This window comes from Athene cunicularia (genome assembly GCF_003259725.1).
Source record: "Athene cunicularia isolate RWA chromosome 14 unlocalized genomic scaffold, athCun1 chr14_part2, whole genome shotgun sequence".
Taxonomy (NCBI): Eukaryota; Metazoa; Chordata; class Aves; order Strigiformes; family Strigidae; genus Athene; species Athene cunicularia.
This window is the reverse complement of record NW_020799119.1, coordinates 534,473-545,641: the sequence shown is the minus strand read 5'-3', so window position 1 is coordinate 545,641 and position 11,169 is coordinate 534,473.

Here is an 11,169-nt window from a genome sequence, read left to right as displayed (position 1 = left end):
GGCCAGTGTTAACCACCCGCTCTTGGCTTTAGCTTTAATACGTGTTTTGTTGAGTGTAAGGTTATTTGGGAGCCAAGGTCTGGGTCACCTTCTGCTTACTACATTTTTTTGGTTTATTCTTTATTCTTTTGTGTTCATTGAAGCTTGGTCTTCTTTGCTAAGGTCCTAGTTTCTGGTTCTGCCAGCACGGGGACACAAAATAACACCTCTGCACTTAAAGACACACGTAACTGGGTTGGGAGATGCTTTTAGCTGAAGGGTGGGTAAATCCTTAACACCCATCTACGAAACACCAGCTCTTCTCTTCCTGGCGGGCTCACTGTCTCTAGGAATCACCATCTTCCCAAGCGGGAAGGAGAGCTCCAGGTACCGTGTGCAGGGAGGAGTCCGCTCAGTGCCACCGGTGACGCTTCCTCCACACCCTGTCGCTGCTGTCCTCGGAAAGGCCAAGTGTTCACGTGCCTCACAGGTCGGGTAGAAGAGGGAGATGTTTGCCAGCTGGGCCTGCTGGACACTTCCACCCCCGCCGCCTCCCTTTCCCCGGAGCGATGGTGGTGCTGGGAAGCCGTGGCCATGGCTCCTGGCCTCTCCCATGTCTGGTGGCCTCCCTGCACCTCTTCCTGCTGGTGGGAGTGGGAGGATGAGTGGAAGAGCTGCGCTGTGGGGGGCTTGCAGGGAAAAGCCCCGCTGCTTGCACTGAGAAGGGGACTGACTCTGCTGCTGGAGGGGGCAGAAGCGAGGGCTCCCTGTGCGGGGCAGAGCCCTCCTGCAGCAGCCGGCAGGTCTCCCGGCGTGGGTGCAGGCTCCCCGCCCTGGTCTGAGGGAAACAGGAGAGTTTGGGGTTTGGGAAGTGCTGCACTGGGTGGTGTCGGGCTGTCAGGCACCTCTCTGCTGTGCCTTCGCATGCCTCCGAAGCACTATGGTCATACATGAAATTAGAAAGAATGGAAACAACTACTCAAGGGCAAACAGCCTGCCCTGCATTCAGGCAGCTGCCAAAGATGGATCTTTGCAGTTACATTTTCACCACTGGGTAAACATGCCCTTCTGGGCAGCGATCCCCAGATCTCTTTTCCCAGCAGCAGCGGCCACCATCTGCACCCTGCCAGCCTGGCACGCACGCGGGTCCTCCCGTCTGCAGTTCCCCATTAACTTTCTAATTAGGATTTTCATATAATCAGAGCGAGAGTATAAGCTGCAGGAGACAGAGAAATGTACCGACTAAAAATAGTTAAAAACGAGCTGGCGCCATTTCAACGTTTCCCATCCCCTCCACCCTTCCCCTTTATCTGCAGTTTGCTGTCAAGGCTTCACGTAAAATGAAGGCTTCAGCGTGGAGTTGGAAAGCCGACATGTTAGAAAATACTTTCTGCTTAGTGTCTGGGGAAAACAAAACAAGGGGCTGCTTTTTTAAGGTGACGTGAGAAGCGCGGGCCTGGGAATGTGGAGAATTTGCCATCAATAACCCTCTGCTGCTTGTTCCATTCAGCATCGTTATACAGAAAGAAGACGCTGTCACGAGCAAAACAGATTGTTTTCAAAATTGCGCTTGACTTAAATAATCTAAATGAGCTGATCTGACAGACAAGGGAAAACAGTCTTCTCGTTAACACAGAGGCTCTGTGTGTTACTCTGCTAGGAGGCTCCTCACCTTGTCCATTGTAGAGGCTTTATTTACAGGATTTAATAATAGCTCAGCCCATGGTGAGAGGTGGCGATACACAGGTACCGAGCAGGCAGCGCTTACTCATAAAAACAATGCTTGCCCAGGAGCTGCTCACTTAAGTCAACCAGACTACTTCTGTTAGCAGGAACATTTGGGTCTCCAGGATCCTTCATTGGGAGGAAAACCCACAAATGACAAAGTTGGAAGTTGCTAACAGAAAGCGTTGGGCTCGCCTTCCGAACAGACCTGGAAACCAGCTAGCAAAATCCGACGCGAAGGCTCGTGATGAAAGAGCCGGTGCCCATTTCGCAGGCTGCGGCAGCAAACAATCGTTAGATCCGGGCTCAGGAGGAGAAGATTCACTGCCTTGCCTCCAGGCTCCCAGCGCCTCCCCAGCATTATCACCGCTGCGCAGAGCGATCGGAGCAGGGGAGAGCAGGCACTTGGGGTTATTAAATGAGAATTTAATCCTAGCCTTTAAATCAGCAAAAATTTATAAAAGATAAAGAATTTCCCTGCGTTTTAAAGCTAGTCCAACTTGCTTTCCCTGATCTGCCTTTGGGAAGGCTGCCAACTGCAAAATGGAATCGCTGAGCCTGGATTTCACTCCGCATCCAGCCAATTACGCTGTCCTCGCATCCCGGTCTCTTACGGGGTGCAGTGCAATAGAGGTTTCCAAGCTTTATTTATTTACCAGGGCTGCATTGCACTTCAAAAGAAAATTGCCCCAATGGGTTTATTGCGTCTTTCCCTTTTTGCCGGTTCCTGCGCTCGGCGCTGCTCGGGCATCAGCCAACACAGCCCGGTCCCAGCTGCTCACGGGGCTGGGAGGGGAGTTTCCCCCGATCCGAAGGTTCCCTGTGAGACTCTGCCACAGCCGGGGGGGTCCGGCTGCCGGGTCCCCTGGGCATCACCTGCCTTGGCTGATTTTGCCCGCGCAGTCTGCCAGGTCAGCATGCCGCCATCTCTTCCACAGGCACGGCTCTTTCTAGCTTGTTTCTAGGTTTTTGCTAAGTAAAAAGACAATTCCAGAAAGGAGTGGGGCATTATTTGGAGAGCTCACGGAGCTACAAACCCCTGACCTTCACCACCAGCAAGAGGATGTGGACAAAGCGTGCAGGGAAAAGCACTTCCCCCCTTCTCCCCCTCCAGTCCCAATCATTCGCCATGGACTCGTGCGAACACCGACGTTCACGGAGGAAACGGCTTCCCCCACCTTCAGCCCACCAGCTACGCCCGCGGCACAGCTCAGGCCCTTCCGCCGGGTGAGACGTGAGCCAGCTCTCCAGAGAAACCTCCGGAGCCACGCAATGGACGGGGGCAACTGGAGTGCTGGAGGGGCCGCCAGGACGGGAAGACCCTCGAGGGCCGATGTGGGGGCCCGTGCTGCAGCTCTCCCCTTGGCCCCGGGGATGCACACCCTGCCCGCCCAGGTGCTGTTTATGTATATTTATTCTGTCCTCCATCATGTTTAACACGAGTAAGCCTCTTTGTAATCAATGCTTATTGATCGTCTAACTCAACAACTGCCCTTTCTCAACACGGTACCACATTAACAGAAGATTTCACCTATTTCTTTTGCACTTCTCCCTGACAATAGCACAAATGATTTCTACTCCGCCACAGACTGCTTCTTTTTGTGCCCGGCAATATTCTCCGGTTTAGGCTTCAGAAAGCGATTCATCTGCTGAATTTCCTAATTACGGAGAATAAAATGGGGCCAGGACAGACTTTATCGAGCAGCACCGTAGACCACAGCATGAGCTCTGGCACTTTTACCTCCTGGGACTGTCTCCAGGCGGGGAAGTGTCCTTGTGCACGGTCACGTCGGCGCTGCCAGCGTGGCACTTCAGCCGTCGCCGTGCCTTGGCCACGGCTGGCACCTGCCACGGTCCTCCTGTGTGACTCCAAACTCCTGCGCTCCCGTTTCTCCCAGCTGTACGTGGCACTTGCCAGCAACAGTTCATAAATATGATGCGCCTTAATTTGTTAATGATTGCAAAGGTCACTGCGTGTCCTGAAGACCAAAAAATCCCAAAATGCGTCTTAAATAAGGTCTTACTGTAGAGCTTATTTCCTCTGCTATATAATTAGCTGTCTCGTTCCAAGCAGGAGACCTGTAAACAAGTTTAAGCTTTAGGAACAGTGCCTTTAATCCTCAGGTCTATGCAGAATCTAGTCTCTCGTCCTGCTGGCCTGGGTTTGCTTCTCTCCATCCGTACAAATCCCAAGTGGCTTTTCCCACCTCTTGGAGACAGTGGCTGAGGTGTGAGGCTTAGATGCAGCAGCTGGTTACAGCCATCGAATGAAAGGAAAGATTTCGCATTGTGCTTTTGAATGCCAGCCAGCTAATTCCTTACCTAGTCAGAGACTGAGGCAGTCCTTTAAGGGCAGCATGTCAGCCTAAGGAAGCTGCTTTAATTTGTCCCAGTTATTACTTATTAATCAGTCCAGCCATGATCTAATATCGTGCACCTTCCACAGCAGGTAGGATGAGTGGTGAAGCTTTGGGCTGCGAGAGAAGGCACGGCACGGCGGGCTGCGATGAGTAAACGCACAGCTTACAGGAGCTGGAATGACAAGCACGCACACCCAGAAGTGGCACGGTGCAGGGATCTGTGCCCGCGAACCCGCTCACTGCTGGCTCTGGAAAATGGCTCCGAGTCAGTGGCTCTGCTGAGGCGCAGGTGCTCTGCTTTGCCTTCACTAAAAAACATCTGTAAGTGTGGATCTGGGAACCTGGGCAAAACAATCCCCAAAGCCCCTGTTTGAATTACCTGTTCCAAGTGGCTTTTCCAGGCTTGTCCCCGTGGCCCTGGTTGCTGCCTGCCCCGGCACAGCCACCGCCTCCGCGGCAGGGCCCAGCGAGGGGCACGGGGCTCCAGCACGGAGCTGCCAGCCCAGCACAGCTCCAGAGCACCGAGGGAAGGGGAGAAAGCTGAGACACCCAGACCCTACGCCCCAGGCTTTGGTACCCGGCAGGCTGATACACCAGAGACCTGAAACGTGGCTGCCTGGCTGCTTTTTAAATGGGTGATAGGCACCAGCTGCCCCGCATAGATCTTTGCTGGTATAACACTAATTTGTTAATTATGGTGATTTTTCTCAGGCTTCCCTTTAATGAAGACCTTCAAACCCTGGTTTTGTCTTGGCCATCATGAAGAAATGGGCCACACCTGCACGTTACCACTGCCTCTGCCTCCTCCCTGCCTTCTCCTTTTCAGATCCAGTGCCCTGCCAGAGCGGTCCAGCCAGCTCAGTGTCCCCCTCTGACAGAGACAGGTTCTTCTCCTTTCGCTTTTAAACAGACGGGCAGTGCTGGGCAAGGCTTTGCCTGGAAGCCGAACCAGCTTTGCACGTGTGCTCCAGGGAGCAGCCACGCAGCCTCTCTGACAGTCACTCAGGGCAGTTTGGGCTACCGAAGAGCTGAGCTGTGCCTGCCCCAGGTGCCTCTCTGCTCTGGTCCTGCCGGAGCCCCACCAGCTCCCCAGTGCACCCCCAGGCCTCAGAGGGAGTCACGGGGGTGGCCGGAGAGGCCGAGCAGACGCCTTCCCTCCGAGGACTCAGACGCAGCGCTGGAGAGGTGCCATCTCCCAGCTGGGGCATAGCAAACCCATCTAGGCTGACACTGTGGCCCCAGTGAAACGTGTCGTGGGAACTGTAATGCTGGAGCGGTTTGGATCTTCCCATAACGATGCAGTAAATCACTCGGAAGATTGTCTGAGGTTTAGCAAAATGAAAGGTCTTTCCTGCGAGACCTTTGAGGCCAATAGCTCCGTGCCCGCTTCCAGCGGCAGCCGAGGCTGAAGCAGCCCCTGTCCCAGTCCCCGTCCCAGTCCCCGTCCCCGTCCCCTCGCTCCCCGGCGGCGGGCACAGGGCGCAGCACGGCCGCCCGAGCTCTGGGCAGACGGAGCTCTTCCCCTGCAGTTCGGCTGGTATTTTGATTTGCCGTCAAGTAATTGAGCCCAGACGCTCAGTGGGTCTGAACACGTTATAGATGGGGATGTGCAAGTCTCCCTAATTCCTCCCGGGCAGGAGAGATGTTTTGCTCCAGGCATCCAACGCATTAAGCCGCTGCATCACGCTACTGGGTTTGTGCACATCAGCTGAGGAGAGTTTCAGTTACCTGGAGATTAGATTTCAAAGAACACTACTTTGAAAGTGGTCTTGTCATGGTTGTTCAAGTTACTCCCAAACACACCTGGAAATGTACCGATTTGGAATGTCCACATACCGGTGCCGCAGGGCAGAGAGTCACAGGGTAAAACAGACTCCAGAGTTATTCGGATAATAGAGGAGAGACCTGAGATCTGCTGCTCTGGTCCAGCACTGACACCTCTGCCTTCCCTGTCGCCAGATGTGCTGTGCACAAAGCTACTTCATTCCAAGTCTGACTTGACAAAAACAGCAGATTATGTCCCAAGTATTTAATTCATTTTTGCCCACTTGCATTGGCATCTCTTACAAAAGGCCTATTTTTTTCACTTGGGCTTTTTTAAAATAAGCTGCTCTTGGGTTTCCCTACACATTTTTTAAGATCAAAACTGAAAAACTCTTCCTTTTTCAGCACTCTGCAAAGCAAATACCTTGCTCAGAGACAGGCTGCTGTGGGTTTTTGAGAAGAGCACTTTCAGTTTGCTGTAAATTCTGTATTTTCACCACAGATCAGTTTTTGCCTTATTAAGACTATCTGCCTTCAATCATTGAAACTAAACAAGTAAAGGCTGCTCTTAAATTCATGTGGTTTTTTTTTTAATACAACCAGGGCAATTCTGGCCTGTTCCACTTGGACCATGCTGGTTTCTTTGCAGAAGTTTGGGTGCTGGCGGGTGGCACCCGGGGGGCTGGGTCCCCGGGACAGCCCCCAGCTCGTCAGGCTCCTCTCTGGGGGCAGCAGCCCACCCGCCGTGCCCATCGCTCCCCTGGGCCCTCCCAGGGCTGGAAACCTTCCTCCTCCTCCTCCTCCTCCTCCTGCCGCTGTCAGGGGACTGGCTGCCCCGCTCCTACTGCCTTTAGCAGAGGGCAGGTGGCTCCTGGAGACATTTTATTTCTGGCTGAGGCTTCTACCCTTAACAAAGTCTTCAGTGTTCTCCAGTCATCCTCTTCTTTCCCTCCTGCCTCACTTGATGCTCTCAGAGCCCTGTGGAGGCCCCGGGGAGCACCAGGACCTCACCATTGCCCCTTCTGGGGCCCCCTTTTGTGTCCCCTCCTGGGGAAGGTCCTCACGGAACATGTCAGCCGGAGCCAAGGACCACAGCGCCTGGAAACCAGGGTCTCCACTAAACCTGCATCAATAAACCTATGCATGCACGTGCATCCTTTTGCATATATGCATACTTAAGCAGCTGTGTAATATCATCCCATTTTCTAAGTCTTGAACTCCCCTGGAAGCAAGGATGGATACTGCAATTAACGGATCACACCCTCCAGCAAGTTGGCTTCAACCCTCCTCCCTCGGCAGGAGCAGGCAGCCGCAGGAGGGAAGGAGCAGGAAGCTGGTGGCAGGATCCTGGCTTCGGGCTCCTCTTTCACTCCAGCCAGCTTTTCCCCCTGCCCAGGGCCTGGGGTCTCAGCTACCGGGCTTTGCAGTTCATCAGCTCCAGCTGTACATGGGCCTCGTGCTCTGAAAACAGCACACTGGCTGCTGAAGAAAATTCAAGCTACGCCTAGGTAGTGGGAGAGAGAAAGAAAATGTCTCCCCCCCCTTGCTCCTGCCCGTCCGACACGCTGCAGCTGGCGCAGACCCACTTTCACAGGCGTTTAGCAGCGATCTGCTGGCTGCGGGCTTTTCCCCCGAGCGCAGGTAAGAGCCAGCTCCGCCGGGCAACTGCCCCTTGGCTGGGGGCAGAAAAAAAGTGAAGAAACAAAGTGTTCTCGCCCGGATTAAATCACATATATTTCTGACCAGCTATTCCACCAATAAAACAAAGGCTGCTTTGAAATGGATGCCTGGCCTGGCCGGCTGCCAGCGCCGAGCAGGAGACAAAGGCTGGGAATACAAATGTGGCGCTGGAAGTGGCGAGCCAAGGATGCCTCTGCGGCAGGGAGAGCGCGTTGCCATGGAGACACGGCGGCCAAACCGGGGGAAGAAAGGACCCGCGCTGGGATGGACTGGGAGACACCGGAGACGTGGGGGCCAAGAGACAGGGGCACTGGTCCCCCCAGCGCCCAGCTGAACCCCCGGAGAGGCAGGACCAGATGCTCTCCGTCACGCTGGTGCCTGGGCTGTCCCGGCGGGCAGAGAAGGGGCTTCTCAGACAGCAAACGTGCTTTAAACAGAAAGGTGGAAACTTGGGGCTTCTCGTACGGCTGCCGAGCACGGGGCTGGGCCCATGAGGGGCCCCATCACGGTCTTCATCTGGGCTCCCTGGACCAAGGGGCCAGGCAGGAGAACAGCGTGGCCTGTCCACGAATAGGTCGGTCATACGGCAGCTCTCACCTGGGCAGAGCAGCGGCTCAGCTTGGAGGAAAAGCCCTTTCCCCACCCCCTGTGCAGCTCCCCGGGTGTTCAGCAGAGAAGGAAGGCTGCCGGGTCCCGCAGGAGAGCTGCAGCAGAGCCTTAGGATGGGGCAGAGTGAGGGCAAGGCAGGCAGGAGAGGAGCCATCCTCCGGCAAAACCCCATCTCAGTGTCACACTGCGGGTGGAAAAACCGTGGGGAACAGGAGGGGAGCCCTGAGCACCTGGAGGATTGTGACCAAATCTGAGTTTTATACATTGAGATCATTAGAGAGGCAGGTTTTAGTCTGGTGTACCATGGGTTAGGTGGTTGTTAGCTTTGCCCCGGAGCTGTATAAACACACCCGTTGGGTGCTCCGATACCACCGGGAGAGGCAGAGAGGGCAGCAGCCTCACGGGCCGCCCAAGGGAGAGCTTCCCAAGGGCAAAGCCTCAAGCAGCAGCAAGTGTTTGAAGGTGAGATACAGGAATCCCACAGAGGACTTCCCAGAGCTGAGAAGGGAGCTTTTCCAAAACCTCCCCGGAGCCCAGCAAGGCCCTGCCTGGCTGGCGGTGGGTGCTGCGGCGCAGGGGGCCGACAGGCGCAGCCTGGGCGATGCGCGGGCTGCGGGGGGGCTGGAGAGCGCTGCCGAGCAGTCTCGGTGGCAAAACCACATCCACATCCTCTCTCAAACAGCAGAATTTGTCACTGCATTGCCAGCGCCGTCGCCGGGGAAGCGTTACGTGCTGCCTAAGCAGATTAGAGATGTGTGTGCACCCACAGCCCGCGCGGCTCCCGGGGCTGCCGGCTGGTCACAGGGGAGGAGAAGCAGAACGAAGCCTTCAAGCAGACAGTGAAAATCGGGGGGATCCGGGGCAGAATTCTCCTCCCCGTCAGTGCAAAAGCTGGAGGGAGGGGGGAGAGGAATTGCTTTAATCAGTTAATGTAGCACAAACCCTGCCAGACTGAGCACACCCAGCCCCTGCAGCGCCCTCGGATTATCTGCGCAGAGGTGGAACAGTGGCTGCGCAGGATGATTTCGACAAATTTTGGCCGACGGGCTGCTCATAAATGGGTTGTGGCGACGAACACAATTTGTGTGTCTGATACCGGCGCTGGGTGATCCATCATTTAAAGCACAGAAACTGCTCCTGTGTCCTGTCCGAACAGCTGCGAGTCCACAGAAACGGCTCCTGTGTCCAGCGGGGACGGGGGCTGAGGCACCGGGCGGGCGGGCAGAGAGCGGGGTCCCCCCGCTGCGGGCTGGAGCACCCCCTGCCCTCACCCCTGCCTGCCCCAGGCCCGCAGCGGGCAGGGGCTAAAGCCAGCAAAGACCGACGCGGTGCAGGGGACAGAAGTGCCACCCAGAGCTCTGCTCCAGGGCAGCACCCACCACCAGAGCTGTGCCAGCAGCATCCCCGGCAGCCGGGAGAGCTCCTGGACATCACCCTGCCGAGCCCCAAGGGCCAGACCCCCCCGCTGCTGGGGTGGACCCTTCACCACTGATAACTCGGAAGTGAATGAGAAAATAAATCCCATGCACTTTCCATCAATCCTGAAGCTCTCACCGGTTTCGCAGAGCAGGAAACAAACCATCATTTTTTAAGCAATGGGAGGCACTCAGGTGCTGCCGCGATGAGGGCTATATAAATAGCTAGAAAGACAGATTAGACAGAACAGAGCACATTGTCAGCACACGACAAATAATAAACGAAGGATAAGAATCCCCAGGGAGGCGCTTTTCTAATAAATGACATTTTGATCTATAGCTTTAACAGCACGTCCCAAGCCATCACGTGCTGAATTAGGAAAAGGAAACCCGTAACCTGCCTTGTCAGTCCTGGAGAGGGTCAGAGCCGCATAAATACATCTGCCTGGAAGGGAATGAAGACATTGACAGTGCCTGCGCGGTGACCACTCCACCAGAGCTCCGTGGCAGCTTTACCAGTGCCAGAAATACCCAGTTAGTTTTCTATTTTCAATATTGAACTGCTCGCACTCCTGCGGCTGCCATGGGCAGAGGAGCTGGTGCAGCCTGGCCCCGGGCTCCCTTTCATTCCTGCCCCTGCGGTCTCTGCAACGCGTGGTGAGACGAGAGCAAAAGCAACCCGAGCGTCCTCACAGGTGAAGTGTAATTAACTCCTCCTGGCTGCAATCTGGACGCGGGTATTTTTCCGTTTAAGTGAAGCCCACGCCATCTCTGCGAAGGTGCTGGGAGCACCCGTTGTTCCCAGGTGGTTGCGATAAACCAGGACGTGATTGCCATGGCTGGGGAGGCCCCGGAGCCCCGGCCCCACCAAATCAATTAGCCGACACCTTCTCCCAGCCCCGTTAATAGCAGCCTGCCATCGGCCATCTCTGGGACTCACTTGCTCTTGTCTAGCAATCAAAACTTAATTTGTCTTATTTTAATTAAAGCTAAAAAATTCAGTAGCCTTCCGTTTCTCTCATTGCTTAGCTGGGAAAAAAAAAAACAGTAAGGCCAGGAGAATAAAGTGACAGGATGGAAAGAAAAGCCTTTGAAATAAACACGCGCTGGTTCTGTTGGCTTTTATTTCATATGTGGCCCTTTTCTTAAAAGAAATAATTATGTTTCAAAACCTCCTTTCCCTGTTCAGAGAGCTGCCTCTTTCCACATTAACGCTATTTGCATGCACCATCTCCTCCTACCCTTCAATAATTTAAATCTTCATTTTTTATTCACTCAGTTGTCAGATTCATTTACATATCATATATCTATATTTAACACTGGGTTTGCTAGCCTTTTTTTTTTTTTTTTTTTTTTTTTTTTTTAAAACAGGAAATAGATTTCCCTTCTAATTTAACAACATCTCGGGGAGCGGCTGGCTGTGAAGAGAACATTACTTCGCGTTTGTGTCACTTAGCAGAGATGCCGAGCTGGGGTGGGATGGTTTCCGTCCCTCCGCGGGGGGAAACGGCCTCGTGCCTCCGCCCGGGCCGGGGGCGCCTTGGCCCGGGAGCTCCAGGCTGCACTCAGATATTTCCTGTGGTTTGACAACTCTGCCGTTATTAATAGCTCCATGCAATTAACGTGATTGCTGTTAA